Source organism: Euprymna scolopes, chromosome 32, assembly GCF_053919585.1.
Source record: "Euprymna scolopes isolate OS-2025 chromosome 32, ASM5391958v1, whole genome shotgun sequence".
Lineage (NCBI taxonomy): Eukaryota > Metazoa > Mollusca > Cephalopoda > Sepiida > Sepiolidae > Euprymna > Euprymna scolopes.
The window spans coordinates 53,500,460-53,519,216 of NC_136513.1; the positions used below are offsets into that span (position 1 = coordinate 53,500,460).

Consider the following 18,757-nt stretch of genomic DNA (forward strand, 5'->3'; position numbering starts at 1 on the left):
TTTTATAATTCCACCTGTATTAATCCTCTTTTTATTCTCCGGTTCCTTTCAATATGCTCTGTTCGTTACTTCCCAAATCTAGCACTTTTAAAATGAACGTGATAACTAAAATTATTTTCAACCAATGCACATCTTTCCTAACCCCCCAAAAGTAACACGTGCACGTGAATGTAATAAGCCAGTGCTAACTGAGAAATGTCTATAAGATCTGGTTAACAAAATCAGTTTTCATCAAAAGATTTCACCAACTGCATCTAAAAGGCATCAGAACATATCCTCTTCAGTTCATCCTCCTAGCTGGGGAGAGGCAAGTAGGAAAAGAAAAAGACTCAATGACTGATATGTCAGCTTTGTTCATTTCGCATTCACATTGTTACACACTAGCGAGTCTCCAATGAACAGAAACAAAATACTCGCATACATCTATACACGTATTAACAAGAACAAGGCAAACCAACGCACACACGCAATACCACGCTGCCAAACACTCACATACGTATATTCATACTATGAACATCTTAACATACACATTTCTAAGCGTTGTGACTAATTACTGAACTTTTTTTTTACCTAACACGTGTTTGCTCCATGCATATCTTTTTACAAGGGGGTCACTACATTTTAAGTTCCGAAAGCCACTCAAGGATAAGGGTTAACAGGTATACGGTAGTTATCAAGACAACAGTGTAGTAATCGTTTATAGTGGGAATTTAGGTTCATTTGATTATTTAAAGAGATGATTCAGCAAAACTTGTTTACATTAGACTTGAAGACATGAAAATCACAATAGAGCAAAGACAAACTAGCAACGTCTCTTCTGTGTGAAAGAGGTTGTAGGGAAGAGAAAAAGGGCATAACATGAAAATAACATTTCTTGCATAAAAATGTTTTCTCATATAATTTTGTTTTCTCCATTTCTCTTTCACAAAACTCTGCTTGTGTTTTAGGTAGCACTTGCTGTTCGGTGACCCCTCTATTACCTTACGGTTTCATTTATTGCAATTTTATTACACACGCATATCTGTACATATTCTTCATTTTCTTCCTTCGCTGAAACAACTTTTATACCCCAATTCATATCAAATGTCGGTGGTGTTCTTGACCATACCGAAAGGCGCTATCGTCGTCTAAGATGATATCTGCCAAAAGCAGGTCCCACGCCACAAATTAAGAGAAAGGGCATAATGAACGGGATAAAAATGGCGAATTAAAATAACTTCTTTGGGTAATGTTTATTGGATACGTTCTTTATATTTAATAAAATTTCTTGTTGTTTACTAAATACACGACATTAATACAGCTGGCTCTAAATACACAGCATCAGATAAAGCTGGCTTCCAATAAACCGCACCTGACACAACTGGCCCTTAATATATGGCACCAGACACAGCTGGCTTTCAATACATGGTAATAGAAACATTTGTTTCTAAATTCTCAGCACAAAACAGCTGACCTTAATACACGGCATTAACACAGCTGGTACTCAATTCACGGAAGTAGACACAGCTTTTTCTAAATACACAGCACCAGACATAGCTGGCTCTCAAGGTACTGCACCAGACACAGCTTTCAAAGTGGTAAGAGGAAGAATCTTGCGTGCTTTTTGAACGTAACTCCCCAATTTTTATTTTTATTCTCTTTGCTTCCCCTCTTTCCTTCCTTCCTTCCTTCCGCTCTTTATGCCTATATATGCATTCCATTCCGTGACATCACACCCGCGCCACGCCTTAAAATGTTAAATCGGCATGTGAGTCGTCATTTAATAGCGGAGTCAAGCTACGTTACGAAAACACGTCAAAGTAAAGATTATATTTTTATTAAAATATATTAAAATAACATTTAAAAGTAAAGACACTTTGTTTGTAAACTTTTCAAATTATATTTATAACTAGCAGGCCGTTCGGCGTTGCCCGGTCGTAAAATAAACATAAATATTATATTTCAATTAATGCAGAGTTCTTATTTATTATAAACAGAAATATCGTAGGTACTAAACGTAACGTAAAATTCCTTAAAAAATGAAGTAAAAAACGGAAAGAAACTGAGACATGTTCATGCGAGTTTTATGTTTTTTTTTCTAAACAGTTCACGTCTTGTAAGTAAAAAAAAGAATACTCGAGCTGAAATCGAAACCAAAACCTAGAGACAATGAGTCAAGTACGATAACCATCAAACTAGTTTGCCAGTATCTTTAAAAAGTTTTTTCAAACCTGCTTATTCTTAAGATAAAGAAGTTGTCATATTTCAGGACCGCGCATGCGTAGTCGTGAAACAGTTGAAAAACATAAAAATCCGATGACTTCCAAATATAATTTTTTTCAATTTTGGCCGCTATCAGGCCTTCTGCCGGGTAAAAACCGATTAAAACATCTTCCACATGTCTGACTACCCTATATACAAAATTTCACGGCTATAAATCAAAACTGCGTTTAGCATATAGGTTGGGAAGTATCCTCACACACATTCTCACTTTTATAGATATATGTAGATAATATAAAAGCATTCCGATTAAAATTCAACACCAAGACAAAAAAAAAATACAAACTGATTATAACATTTTATTAAAAATAAAACCATTCCGAAAAAGTATAATTTGAAAGTGAATACTATTTTATGTACAGTTTTAAAAATAAGCTGGAATTATGTAAGTATTAATTAGAAGGGACTTTCGTTCCTTATACATCGGTAAGATTTGGTAAGACTTCCGGTACGCACAACGCAGAAGTGGAAAAGAAAGTAGCGGGGGGGGGGTACCCGGTGTTGCCCGCGTTTGGAGGTGTGTGTGTAAGCGAAGTAATAACCCTGTCTTAATATAAAAACAAAAAAGAAAAACGATGTTGAACTACTTTTAAAAAATCGGCAAAACAAAACAAAACACAATACAAAACAAAACAAAACAAAAAACAAAAACAAAATAAAACAAAACAAAAAAAACAGAACAAAACAAAACAAAAAACAAAACAAAAAAAAGACAAAACAAAATAAAACAAAACAAAAAAACAAAACAAAACAAAAAACAAAAAAAAACAAAACAAAACAAAACAAAAACAAAACAAGCGAACAAACGTAAAACTTTTTTAAAATAGAAATCGGAGAAAAAGTAAAAATTATGGAAAACCAAAAAACCAAAAAACCAAAAAAAAACAAACAAAAACAAAAAACACAGTGAAAAGCGAAAAAAAAAAGAAAAGAAAAAAGTGTAAGTAACCCTTCGATTCGGTTAATTCCAGTTTTTTAAAGCAACTACTAAGTAAAGAAAACTCAAACCGGTGTGCCTTCGTAGCTGTTCCTTGTGAACAATCCGGTAAGGTGTTAAGTGGTCGCGGGGGAAAGAGGAATTTATAAGAGAGAAAAGATTTTACCACTTCCATTGATTTTAACCAATGCTGACGGTGAACTCTCGGCAGGAAAAATATAGGGATCAAAGATTATCGAGGAAGTGGAGAGGTAATAGACCTATAACACACCTCAGATGTTGTGCTGCAGTTTTTCCATATTATATTTGCATGAAATGTCTTGATTTTTAATCCTATTAATGTCAAAATTATAGGGGGAAAATGAGTTCATTTTATATATATATATATATATATATATATATATATATATATATATATATAAGAGCAAATAGTTAATAAAACATGTTAAAACACTTTGAAAAAGAATTAAAAACATATTTAATCTGAAAAGGAAACACTTTATAAGTGGATAGTTCTTAATGCGCGGAGTTTCGGAGAAATACTTTCCTTCTCATCAGAGGGTAGGAATTAGCAAAATGCGGGATCGGATTTAGTATACAAAAGTATTTGATGAAACTGCAAGTAAGTCAAAGATCTTACTTGATAACAAAAAGTGAAGCAGAGGGAATATGGTGAAGAAAAAAGTTATTTCGCGTGAATGGATAGTCAGGTGAAAGGTAAACTATCGAATGACGGTAAAAATCCAAAAATGTAAGTCCAAGAAAGTTAATTTGATTTTCCATTCGTACAAGTAAAATCCAAGGAAATAACGTAATTGGAACATGGTCCAAAATAATCCTAAAGGCCGAAATCCGTGGAATAATTCACAAATATGTACAAGGAAATGGGGGAAAAATTCCAATAATATTAATAAAAGAAAAATAAGATATGCTTTTAACACGGCTGTCGAGAACAAAGTGTAATTAAAATAATCAGTAAAGAAGAAGAGAGAGAAAAAAAGAAGAAAAAAGATAAAATGGTGATAGAATATAATATAAATTAGAAAAGCAAATGTCAAAATGACCCAGACAAGATAACGTTAAACGGCGCGAATAATATAGGGCAAAAAAAGAGGTTAACTGAAATGTACAGGTTATTACTTAAGAAAATGTCAGCAAGAGTTATTAAAAGACACTAACTGGAAAAATAAAAATAAATAAATAAATATAAAAATAGATATAAAATATAAAATAAAAAAAATTTAAGGGGAGAGGATGGCCGGTATCTGCAAATTCCGGATAAAGCAAGTAAGTATGTAAGTAAATGCATATAATAAAATATAAGTAAATATACATACAGGATATTAATGTGTAAGTAGATTAATATAATTGATAGATAGGAATATTTCAAGACTAAAACGAAAATTGCAGATAAAAAAACCGGCCAAGCAAAGAAGAAATAAAGAATTAAAATAAAGGATTATTAAGTTAGAAAGTATGTATAAAAAACGATAATGTTTAAGAAAAATTATATATATCTGAAAGGTTAAAGTAATAACTATGTAATTTCAAAATTACCATAATTAAATTTGGACTTATGTTTACAGAAAGAGATCTGTTCGTTTTTAGAATTTATTTTATTGTTACTTTAAGGGGAAGTAATTATAGTTATAGCTTCTGTTGTGCAGAGGCGACATGACTTAGAGCCTGGAGTATGAGACTTAACTTTTTTATGATAGTCCATTTGATTGAGAAGGAGGTATTGTTAGAGTTATGTTTTTTAATTAAAGTGGTTAGAGAAGTTCCTTGGTTATTATTAGAATTATGGTTGTTAAAAGATCTGGTTTGATATTATTTTCTTAATTAATGTTGAAGTAGCGCCGATATATGTATGTACTTTATTAAAAGAAGAAGAAGAAGAAGAGAAGAGATAGATAGAAGAGAAGAGATAACTCTTGCTGCTGCTGCTGATTGAACAAGCTTCTATATGGCCATTACAACGTTAAAAACGATCCTGGTGTCTAACTCTGTCCCGTGGGGAGGCATAGTAAATAGGTACAATCATTATTAGTTAAGATAAACGGAAACGAGGGCGCTGCAATGAACAAAACAAATATTATAGTAAAATACGATGGTCGTTCCAAAAGTAAAGTCTCCTATTTTTTAACTCCACAAATTGAAGAGCTACGAAGGTGGGAATGGTACCAGTAAAACGAGCAACCTTTTGTGCTTTAGAATTTATTTTACTTCCATAGTCAACACGATTCTCAATGCACCCTTGCCAGGAATTCAATGACGCATCTCGGGTTTTGACGCATGCCTATTAGATGGGTGCTTTTTAGAGTGTCTCACCGCCAATATCTGCAACCAAGAGATGAAACTGCCAGGTTATGAATGTATAAGTTCAGTTATCATAACAATGCAATTTGCAGCCCCCTGTGATTCATTCGTGCAGAATAAAAAATAGGAAGCATGCTTTAATAAGGGATTGGTCGATATTCACCTTTGCCTGGTATCACAGCTGTGGCGTGAGTAGAGATAAATATCGCCCAATGCTTAACAAAATAAATAAATAAATAAATAAATAAAATAAAATAATAAATAAATAAATAAATGAATAAATAATAAATAAATAAATAAATAAAAAATAAAATAAATAAAAAATAAATAAAATAAAATAAAAATAATAAAAGGTGTCAGTAATTAGCAATATGAAGACCTGTTTCAACATTTAATATAGAAATTTATTAAAGGAAACATTTTTTATGTATGTGTGCTCTGTCGTCACACGAGAGAAGAAATGGTAAAGTTTGTTTTTGATTTCGGAATTAAATGAGAGAATCTTTCTAGACTGAGGAAGTAACCTTCCTAAAAAAAAAGGCAAAAAGGAATTAAATTTCTTCTTAGAATAAATCAGACCCAATTAAGGGTAAATGCTTTCCATGCAAATACGTCCGAGTCGATTATCAGGTAGTTATCCTGCTCGGTTCGAAAAAGTAAATTTGAACGGCAAAAACATATTTTTCTTTTAGACGGGTCGTACGTGTTTGCGTCATATTGCTCGAACGACAGGAAAAGAGAAAAAGAGATTTTCGCGCGGTGTCTTTTATATCCCTTGGGTGACAGAAAAGATTTGAGAAATGTGTTTTTCTCCGAGCGCTGATTGAAACGAAAGTGGATGCCCTCTGTCATGTGGTATGCTCTGATTTATGTCCGCACGAAAAGACAAAGTTTTACTTTTTATCTCCACAGAATTTGCGTGGGTGTGTATGGGAAATGCGGGTGTAACTGAAATGTTATTTATTTTAATATCTTGTGCATATGAATACACTTTTTTGTAACGCCCCTAGTAAATCGGACGCGACTCAAGCTCGGTACAGATAGTATATATATATATTTTTTCATTTTCTCTTTTCAGGTCACTAGATTGTTAACCTGTGCCAACAGGGTGTGCCCAAAAGTGAAATCCTTTGCCGAAATCGGCAACGACTGCGGCTCCTTCTTGTTCAGACATAATTTTGGAAGAAGCTTTTTTTATAAGTTTTAAATTTTGAAAAAAAAAAAAAAGACAGAAAAGACATAAAATAGTCCTATGGAAATAAATTAAAAACAAACAAATAAAAAACAAACAAACAATTATAACAAAATTTGAAAAATAAAAAAAATAACAACTTATTATTAAACTAATTTTTTCATTATTGTTTTATCAGTATTATTTATTTATTTATTATGAAAATTTATTCAAATCTTTTGTTTGCGCGTCGAAAAATGACAAGAACATTATTTTCAATATGGCTACCAGTCAAGAAGAGAAACGTCACGAACAGAAGAACGTGACTAGAAGAGATACTTTCTTAATGTCGGGAATTATTCACAGTGAAATGGATTTCAGCAAAGTTTAATTACCTCCCGATAACTTTTTTTTTTTGGTGGTGGTGGGGGGTGGAGTCACCACTTATCAAGGCCTGAAGGCCACTCGAAGATAAGGGTTATAATAATCGTTAATGGTGTAAACACATGGCCGTGTACAAACAAGTAAAAAATGGAGATAACTCCAAGTAAGATATGACAGAAGGATGTTTTTCTTTATTTTTGATTATCGAATTATTGTAATTTATTAAATTTGTCCCTTACAAAAAAATGTTACTTTTTTTTAATAAAAAGAAAGAAAAAAAAAACAGCAACTTGGAAGTATCTTATTCTACAGGGTGTTCAATAATTGACGTTAGAAAGTTTTTCCCATATTTATTAAATAAATTAAACAATGCAGATCATCCAAACGTAAATATATACAATAGTATTACTAGATGCGAAATATCCAAACTTCATTCAATGTAACCTCCCCGTGCACCAATAACCTGCTGCAAACGCTTGGTGAATACTCTACAAGTGTTAAGAATTATATTTTGTGGGATTTTGGCTAATTTATCATTAAATTTTTTCTTCAGTACCTCCAATTTGGTATGGTGGGAAGCTGAGATTTTACTCTCCAAGATAGACCAAATATCTTGATCGCACCAGTTGATTTGAAACGTTTTTGTGCTCTCCACAACAATATTCGGTTCACATTTAAGGTTTTCGCAATGTCTCCTGCAGACTTTTCGGATGTAAATAGTTCTACAATAGCAATTCGTTTCACTAAATCACGGGGCATATTGTCAAAAGTAATCTTCAAGTTAAATTTTATTCTTTTACACATGAATTCACTAAATATAAATAATAATAGAAAATTGTAACGGTATATATTGAATAACCTGACGATCTTTTTTAGCGATCACGCATATTAACTTACTAAAACTATTGTGCGTGTTGTCTACGTCATGACACGTCATGGGAAATATACGGTATTGGTTAATTTGGCTAATTCTGTTCTATGATTTCTTGTTTCTTTCATTTAAATATTGTCTTTAAATATAATATCAGTAAACTGTTATTTTTTTCACAATGGATAAATATTTAGAAACAAAAAAAGATAAAAAAAACACAAAAAAAACAAACAAAATGTACATGTCTATTATAGGTTTTTGCGCTATTTTTTTATCCAAAATTTGTGCAAAAACAAAGTGACACAAACAAGATTTTGTGAAACGTAATTGGGCGGGGTTTCCAAATGAACCAACACCGTCAATTTCCTATGACGTATCATGACGTATACAGACACTGACTCAAATTAGTAAATATACGTGATCAACCTTTCTAAAATAGATACGCCATGTTTCTTTTCCCCGATCTTAATTTTCATGAATAAATATTTGAAAGTAAAATACTTGCATGCTTATTATAATTTTTAGCAGTATTTCTGATCTAAAAGTTGTTTAAAAACGAAACGAAAAAAAAAAAAAAATTGTGGAATAAGTTAATCTGTGTGATGCAGTGGCGTAGCTTGAGAAGGCGAGGGGACCGCCCCAGGTGACAGCAAAAAAGGGGTGACACAATGTCACCCCAACAAAATTTTTCAGCCAGGCTAAGGTGCGAAAATCGTCTGAAAATAGGATTTATTTATCATATATTATGTAAAGTTTTTAAGTTTTAAAAATATTTTCTAAAATATTTGACATTTTTTTAAAAATTAATAACTGAAGAATATTTTTGCCGATGTTTATTGAAAACTCTAAACCCTGTGTTTTTTGTAGTTTTTAATTTGAAATCATTTGATAACATCCATTTCACTTTCTTTTAACTGTGAAAGATAACTGGAAAAAGAATTAAGTGGTAATATATATATATATATATATATATATATATATGTGTGTGTGTGTGTGTGTGTGTGTGTGTGTGTGTATAGTGTCGTATCTAAGGGGCGGTCTGGGTGACAGCAAAGGAGGAGTGGCACAATGTCAGTGGGGTGACATTTGAGCAGACCACCCCAAGTTACGTTTATTCTAGCTACGCCACTGTGTGATGGCCCTTTAATATATATATATATATATATATATATATATATATATATATATATATATATATATATATATATATATATTAATAAATATATATATATATATATATATATATATTAATAAATATATATATATATATATATATATATATATATATATATATATATATATATATATATACGCAATGTTTCCTTTTCCTAGTCTTTATTTTCATGGTTCAGCACGTGCACGATTAAATTTGTTAAAACTTTGTGTTTTTAATGTTTTTTTTTGTTTTTTTTACGCTTTATTTTAAGTCCAATAAAGCACGGTTCTACGTAAAACGAGTTTTTGGAAGGACAAAATCCATTTCGCTGTAAATAATTTCCGATCAATCATTAAGATGGAACCGGAAGTTATGAAATCAGAAAATGCAAGAACGCGCGATGATTCAAAATAAAGTTATTATTTATCAATGTAAAGAAAATTGATGTCGAAAATAAAAATTATTACAGAAATTTGTGTTCGCTTTGTATATTATTATTATTATTTATTATTATTATTATTATTATTATTATTGTTGTTGTTGTTGTTGTTGTTGTTATTGTTGTTGTTTTCACATTCTGTCTGGCTGTTGTTATGATTCCATGTTGATAGGCGGATCATAACAATATACCATAGTCTATCAGCATTTTCTTTTCATAGTCCTCCAGCATTTTCTGCAATATTTTGGCAGTTCCCAACAAGGCAGTCTTTGAAGGACTCCAACATTGCAATGGATCCCAATTTTCTCAACCCGATTGTCAATTCCTTTTGTTACACTCTCCCATCACAATGAGTACAACTTCCACCTCCTTAAATTTCCACAATCTTTTTATCTCCCGTTTCAAGTTTTTGTGATTTTTGATTTTCTCTTTTTCGTTTTCCTCAATATTCACATCAGCTGGCACTGCGAGGTCAATGGTTATTGTCTTGTGTTCCTTTTTTTTCCAACAAGACTAAATCTGGTCTCCTTGCTTTAATCAAATTATCACATTGGATATTCATATCTCACAATAATTTCACATTATTACTCTTCATCACCCCTGAATTCAAACCCTCTTTTATTGCATATATCCCAATGGACCTTTTTCGCAATATTGTCATGTCGTCTCTTGTATTCTTTTTGAATTAACTTCTCACAACTACTGACGAGATGTTGTACATCCTCACCTTTCTGTCCACAAAGTCGACATAGGGGACTTTCAGTCGTTTTATCACATGTGGTCCTTTTCTTTTCACATATAACATTTTGACTCTTTGGTTGAAGAGCTCCATTCGTTATCATCGTTTTCTTTGCCCATGTTTTCCAGCTAATTTTCTTTCCATTGAATAATACCTGCCCCATATCGAAATATGAATACTTTCCATGTGTTTACTGTGGATATTTTGCTTTTTCTACTCAATCTGAATCTTAGAACCAACTGTTCTTTTCTTATTATTTTCTTCATTCATGCTAAAAAAACAAAAACAAAAAAAATGTCGACAAGCTGTCTCCCCTGAAAAGTCCCTCTCTTCACAAGAAGCATTCTTCGATGCAAAGGAATAAGGTTTATTTTTAGCACATAACCCTTGTACAATATCTGGTCTGAGAGTTTTCCAATTTTTTATCACTTTCTCTTGATGTTGCTTTACCTTCCTTTGTATTTCATTCGTCCAATCACAAAACACAATTCTATTATGTTTCTTTTTCACACTCCAAATATCACTCCCCAACTTTGTGGACTCTCCTGACTTTAGCACTTCATTTACGTACTGTCTATTAAGCCCTTCATAGAACTTCTGGTTCCGATTAAATAAGCTATTCTCTCTTCTGATTTTGGTACTTCATTTACGCTATTTGGCAAATGAATTTGAATTATCTTGCTGATAATGGTCTGGAATTTGAGTGGCAAACTGTAACGCTACGTGGCGTTATATTTAAAACCCTTCAGACCCAAACGTTGTCTTGCATCACCGCAAAGGAACAAACAAATAAAACATGAAAAAAAATAAAATCCGACTCGGCATACATTTATTCGTGGTTCTTCCAAAACAACGCATTCCATTATGTTTCCAAAGGCTTTTCGCACACACTTTTTTAAAAGTCTCTGTCGCTGCCACCTCACGCTGGCACTAGCAGGCGCGTTCTCGCCCTCCACTTTTATATGTACAATTTTAGTTCGGCCCTAAACTGGCTTCTCTTTTCGACCACGTGGTGTATTTTTTCTCTCCTTTTCTTGTGACACAAGCTTGCGCTCACTTGCTAATTTGCATGCATGTTTAAGGGCTGCTGCTGCTGCTAATATTTTCGCTAGCCAGCTATCCTTTGGCTGCTACTGCTAATTTTCTCACACGAGCCCATACGCGCACTGTTACAAGAAGCCACTCCCCAATTACTCCCAGTGCATCACTTTCTTGGTTATTATGCTTTATTTCTCATAAATTCCTATGTTTGTTTTATTTTTATTGCAATTCTATATATTAATATCCTTTAACGTATGTACGTGTTTCACGGTTTTCAAATTAAAAATTATTAGATTGGGATAACCTATTAAAAATGAGGGTAGAAGGTTATAACATACTACAGACATAAAGTATCTGCATATTAATTTTATGTTCGAATTATGTTGTCACCTTCGATCCTCCTTTTTAATAAATAGGATCTCCCGATCACCGCAGACGAAAAGTAAAAAAAATAAAATAAAATAAAACACATGATGTCGCTTTTGAGCCGTACGTGAAACTAAAACATACCTTCTTGATCATCTGTTCTGTCTAAAGCTGGTATAATGATATCGCTGAGGTTTTCGTTCCCACCAGGCGTGCATACAATGAGAAATATGTCAGAGACTCCTATAAGAATATTGGAGATAAACCATAATAACCAGATATATTCTGACACTTCATTAACTGAGATAAATACCTTTACAGTTTTTGCAATAATATCGTGGGGTCTCCATTCAACTGAACATCTGCAGAATGCTCAGCAGCAATATATTACAGATGAAAGACGTCACTGTGGAATTTTCACAGGCCCCGCGTATTATTATTATTATTATTATTATTAGTAGTAGTAGTATTAGTAGTAGTCGTGATAGTATTTGTCCTATTCTCACACAGGCAATCATTAAAGATTAATCACTGGCAACAGCCGGTGGTGTTCCCTGGAGTCTGTGTGACAACAAGTCTCCCCAGATATCTAGTTCTCTCTATTTCTTTCGATAACCTTTGTGAATGAATTTGCGTTATGACAACAGCTATTTGCTATTGATATCTCGCTGGCAATGGCCATTGGTCATAACAACATCCCATTCTTTTTCACATTCATTCAGTGGTGGTCTAGTTAGTGCTTTTTCTTCTCGGTCTTTCCATTGTCTGTGACTTTTCACGAATATTTAGGTTTCACAAGTCTATGCCGACACTGCCGTTTTTTTTTTTAAGAGAGCGCAGTTAACTTATAATTTTTTTGTTTTAGTTTCCTTGGTTCAACGTGGGTTTCCTCTATCTTTTGGTTTTTACTTTTGTTGCAGTTTCCAAGCTAAACTACTCTTCTGCCTAAGTGTTTTTTTTGTTTGTCTGTTTTGTAAAAAACAATAAAAAATGAGACGGAGGATATTATGGCCAAGATGAGCAAATTATATGGACAGAAATGGTAAAAGATGGTTATGAAGCCTAAATACAGAGAAGATAAAATTGTCGTCCAAAAGAAAAAACACTATAAATTTATTTTAAAACTTTCATTGAAAAAATCAATTCAGGTAACTTGATTATGTAATAGAGCCGACGTCTATTATATGTAGCCTCCTTCAGCCTCAATCATGGCTAGTCATGTTGTCATAATTTGGATAGGTAGAGAGCTTGAGTTGTACAGCGATGCATCTTCGATCTCATTCGGTGAACATTGTGCCACTTTCAGGCACGATAGAAAGCTCCTATCGTTCTTGAATCTGTACACAACTGACCAACTAGTAGATGGTCTGCAACAAAAAAAGAAAACCGATTCTCATCAAACAGAAATGGAATCATGTTGTCTTTTCTAGTGCGACAATTTTACCGTTCCACCCTGTATTCAGGTTCTTTCATTCTTTTGCTGCTGTTTTTTATTATTGTTGCGAATAGACCATCGGGGTTTTATTCGAGCAAACAAATTCGTTACTTTTTATCGATACTTGTTTTTACCAGACCCTGCTGAGTTCTAAAAATCGCCGAAAACTCGAAAAATAAATAAATAAATAAATATCACCGTGACATATGCTGGGTGATTAGCGTTTGCAAATCGTTTCGGTTGGTGTCTGCATTTAAATGTTTTCATGAAGATTTCAACTGTTTTCAGTCCGTTTTATAGACTCAATCTTCCCCTTTATTCCGATTTCTCCTAGTCTATTTTCCCAAGTTATTTGGGACTGTTCCTAGTGCTCCTACAATTATTGGTATTGTATTGGTTTTCTCCAGGTTCAATTACTATTATGGATTTTTACATTAGTTATTCTTAGTGATTACTTACGGACAATAGTAAATGGTGATACCTGGAATCTGAGTGACAATAAGTCAATTCAGATTTCCAGCACCCCCTACTCCTGTTGATAACTGTTGCAAGTTTCATTGCATTACCGCAACAGCGTTTTACAATTAGTTTCTCTAGAATTTGAAAGGCAATAAGCTTCGCGATACCAGTACTCTCCGTGCACTTCTAATGGATTTATGAATAATGCTTTTCCATTCGTTTTTTCATCCATGTTAACTTTCACGACCATTTCTTGTGGTACCAATCGCGGCTGGAGAGATCACATTTTCCTTTTCTTTGAAGATGGTAGGGGTAGAACTAGAAAATGGGGCTAAATGTTAGTTTCAGTTCTTTTGGTTTGTGTTTCTAGATCGTTTTTCCAGGGAAAATAGTACGGGTATGTCCATTTTGTGGAGAAGTTTCTGGAACTGCTGCTACGTGATGGGGACATTCCCTTTTGATCAGGGAGTTGATATGTTGCCGGCTACATCTGCTATAGGGTGGTGCAAAAATAATGTTTTTTGACGTTCAACTTCAAAAGTTCATAACTCCTTTCATAATAAACTTTATCAACCGATTAACTATTGAAATCGACACATTTTTGTCAACAAGAAACAAGTTTATTTATCCCATTAGAATAGAAATCCGGAGTTCTGGAGCGATGAAGTCATTAAGGGCCAATTCAGCATCATCTCGGCTTTTGAAGCATTTTTCACGCCGGAAGTTGTCGAGATGCTTGATAAAGTGATAATCGGTGAGTGAGAGACCCGGTGAATATGGCGGATGAGGTAGAGTCTTGTAGGCTAATTCATTCAATTTCTGCAGGGTAAGTTGAACATCGCGCGGGCGAGCGTTGTCATGGAAGAGAATTGGTCTCTTCATATTGACCAATCTCGGGCACATACATTGGAGCTTCTGGTGGATTTCCTCAATTTGCCAGCAGTACTTCTCCACCGTAATCCTTTCGCCCAGATTCAAGAAGCTGTGATGGATAGAACCGGCCACAGATCACCAAATAGTCACCATAACTTTTTTTTTGTGCAATTTCGGTTTTGGGAAATGTGGTGGAGTTTCTACGGCATCCAACAACTGTGCCGAACATCGCTGGTTGTCGTAGAGGATTCACTTCTCATCACACGTCACAATCCGCTCGAGAAATGAGTCGTTTTTCTTGTGCAGAAGGAGCGTAGAAGACACCTCAAAACAATTTTTTTTGATTATCGTTCAATTCATGCGTACCCATGTATCCAACTTTTTGGACTTCCCTATTTGCTTTAAATTACGAACGACTGTTGAGTGGTCGACCACGAATTCAACAGCAACTTCTTGCGTGGTTTTGCGAGGATCGGCTTCAATTAAGGTTTTCAAATGTTCGTTATTAACTGCAGTCGGCCGGCCGCGATCGTCTTCATCTTCGAGGCTCTTATCACCATTGCGAAATTTCTTGAACCACCGTTGTACCACACGTTCGTTAGTGTTTCCTGTGCCAAACGGATCATTGATATCACAAGCTGTCTCGACAGTTTTTGGTCTAGTTTAAACAAGAACAAGTAAATCCTGTGGACTTGAATTTTGTCCATGCTGTCGAAAAGCCTGCAAAATATGAATGAAGAGATTGAGAACGATAACGAACAACTCGCTTCAAAATGATATATAACAATGCTATATATATATATATATATATATATATATATATATATATATATATATATATATATATATATATATATATATCAATGAATTAATTCGGAAATTATATATAAAAGTAACATATGTGAGAAAACGATATTGTTTTTGCACCAACCTAATAGTAGGTTTTCTCTGTCAGTTCTCGGCGTTATAACTGGCAGAGTTTTCAACTGCACAAAAACAAAAAAACAACACAAAAAAATAGAGGGCAGGGCGGTAGCTCTAGATATATCTAAGGCTTTTGACAGGGTATGGCATGAGGGTTTCCTCAGGAAGATTAGATCATACGGTATCACTGGTAGAATACTTAACATAATTAAATCCTTCTTAGATAAGAGAAAAATCCAAGTTGTCCTCGACGGTCGTATATCTAAACAATATGATATAAATGCGGGAGTGCCCCAGGGATCTATCCTTTGACCTCTACTGTTCCTGATATTCATAAATGACCTCCCCGACAAAATTGCCCCTGAGATGGGTATATATATATATTTTTTTTTTTACACAGTGATCACCTCTTATCAAGGCCCGGAAGCCACTCAGGGATAAGGGTTATTGCAAGTGCATTACGTTAGTGAGGAGATTTTATGAAGTGTTTAATTAGGGTGGCGGTTCATTAGGAATTTGTTAATATTAGACTTGAAGACATCCAAGTTGTAGTCCGGAGGGAAGCAGGCAGACGGAACAGAGTTCCACAGGCGTGCAGTTCTAAGAAAGAAGCTTTGCTCATGAAATCCGCGTTTTGATTTAGGCACAGATACAGAGTGGGGAAAATTTTTCACAGTGGATTCAGCTAGACGGGTGTTTTTCGTGAAAGATTGGCGAGGGGGGACCAGGGATTGGAGTTCAGACGAGCACCTGCCATGAAAATAACGATAAAACAAGGATAGGCTCGCAACGTCTCTTCTGTGGAAGAGGGGTTGCAGGGTAGAGAAAAGGGCATCCCCCACTAAACCACGAAGTCTATTTTGTACTCTGTCAAGTCATGATAGGCTGTTTTTGGCAGCTCCTGCCCAGATATGGCAACAGTATTCCATCCTTGGCCGTACTTGGCTTTTATATAGATAGAGAATTGCATCAGTAGTGAGATATCTTCTGGAGCGGTAGAAGGATCCCACCATCTTTCCAGAGACCTTGGCAACAGACTTGATGTACGTGTTCCATTTCAGATCAGGAGTAAAGGTCAAACCCAGAAGCTTGTCAAAACACGGGGCCTCACCCAGACGAGAGCCATCCATCACAATTGATGCCAGCTGGGGATCAGAGCGTTGATGATGTAAGGATAGGAGTTTGGTTTTGGATGCATTAAAGGTAACTAGCCACATCTTCCCCCACTGAACCACGCGCTCGAGATCAGAGGAGAGAGAATCCGAGAGAACTTCGTCATTTACAGCCTTTGATGTGTTGCCGTAGATGGTCGTGTCATCAGCATAGATGTCAACGAATGATTTAAGTATGTGTTTAGGGAGGTCATTGATGTAGATCAGGAAGAGAGTTGGGCCCAGTATTGACCCCTGAGGGACTCCAGCATTTATATTGCAGGCCTCCGATTTTTGTCCATCTACCACTACTCTTATGAGCCTATCGGAGAGAAATGATTTAATGATTGAGAAAACATTTCCAGTTATACCGTAGCTGGAAATCTTGTGAAGTAGATGACACCACACTCTATAGCAGGCACGACAGGAAAACAAATGAACATATATCTAAAGTAATGGCAGAAACACTAGAGGATGACCTCCAATCAGTAGTGGAATGGGGACAAAAATGGATGGTCACGTTCAATGCCGCCAAGCCTAAACTGGTTTCATTCAATAATTACAAGAAACCTTCTCTATCACCTATAGCAATGGCCAACGACTCTTTATCTGAGAGTACATCTTTCAAGCTCCTTGGCCTAACGTTCACAGGAAACATGAGTTGGAACAATTACATCGAGGGCATTGCCAGTGCCACTGCGAGGAAAGTGGGCTCTTTCTACCGTGCTAGAAAACTACTAACACCCGAAAGTATCCTGTACCTCTATAAGGCAACCATTCGCCCATGTATGGAGTATTGCTGTCATATTTGGGCTGGTGCATCTGCTATTAGTCTCTCCCTCCTTGACAGGGTTCAAAAGAGAGTCGCAAATCTGATAGGCCCTGAACTGGCATCTAAGCTTCAGCCTCTGTCCCATCGACGAAATGTTGCATCCCTCTGCCTGTTCTACAAGTATTTTAATGGTGAATGTTCTGATAAACTGCAAGCACTTGTGCCCCCACGACGTGACACCCTCGACAGACCCGACAAGCTGCAAAATCCCACCCCCACACTGTAGAGATCCCTAGATGTAAAATATCTTTCTACTCCGGTAGCTTCTTCCTCAGAACTGCTAGACTTTGGAATTCTATTCCAGGTCACTGCTTCCCCAACTGTACTGACATACAGAAGTTTAAGTGCAACGTGAACCAACATCTTGCTGCCCAAATATCCCTACATAGTACTCCAGTAGTTGTTTCCCCTGATAGTAGCCCCCTACAAAAAAAAAGAAAAAGATATAGTACAAAATGAGCAAAAATAGAAATTCCTTATTTTAACAATGAAATGAACATTTTAATTCGAAACCTGTTCGCGATAAAAACCAAGAGTCCAACTCTTTTCAAGAGAGAGAGAGAGAGAGAGAGAGAGAGAGAGAGAGAGAGAGAGAGAGAGAGAGATGTAGTAAATTGTCCTCGTCTTGAGGAAGCATCCTGGCCTGAAAATGGAAGATTTACACCAACTCTGTTGCAAATGTTAGGAGTAAAATGGTTGAATCATTCTACCGCTCCAAAAGTTATCTCACTCCTGACGAAACCCTCTACAAGTATAAGAGTCAAATATGTTCCAAGGTGGTATACTATAGTCACATCTGGGGAAGAGTTGCAAAGAGTGCCTTTTCCTACATTGGCAGGGTACAAAAGCAGCTTCGAAATCTAGTAGGCAAAGGCCTTTTCTCCACTCTACTTCCTATTTCTCACAAAGCAGACATAGTGAATCTGTGTCTGCTTTATCGATCTTTTCATCGCAGACACAACTAAGATTCCATCTACGACGCCGCCTCCTCTGGAACATTTACAGTAGACACGCGTCTATATATAACAACTGCCAACAATTTCCCCTTATTATTTATCTGTACCTAAAACTAAACTTAAATTCCATGAGCAAAGTTTCTTTCCTTTCTGGAATACAATACCGCAGGACTGCTTCCTAGCTGACTATAACATAGCTCTAACTGTAAAGCAGTTCCTGTTTAGCATTCTCATTAATAAACAAACACCACCTAAGTTCGACCATTGCTCATCATCATGATGATGTCTCAGCGACCATCTGATACTCATAAACCCTTATCCTCGAGTAGCCTTAGTGTCTTGATAAGTGATGATACTCCTAGTGAAAAAATGGATGAATTCACATTGAGAGATTAGCGTGTATTAATGATGCGCGTCCATTTCATGTGTATGTTAACCGATAAAA

At 35.2% G+C, this 18,757-nt stretch overlaps 1 long non-coding RNA gene across 1 annotated transcript in view; it reads left to right on the forward strand.

Moving 5' to 3' along the window:
• LOC145256363 (uncharacterized) overlaps positions 1-6,850 on the forward strand; it is a 149,804-nt gene extending 142,954 nt beyond the window's left edge. The window contains exon 3 of the long non-coding RNA XR_013863981.1: positions 6,594-6,850. This is a non-coding gene — a long non-coding RNA (uncharacterized LOC145256363). The remainder of the gene's footprint in view (positions 1-6,593) is intronic.
• Positions 6,851-18,757: the final 11,907 nt, after the last annotated feature.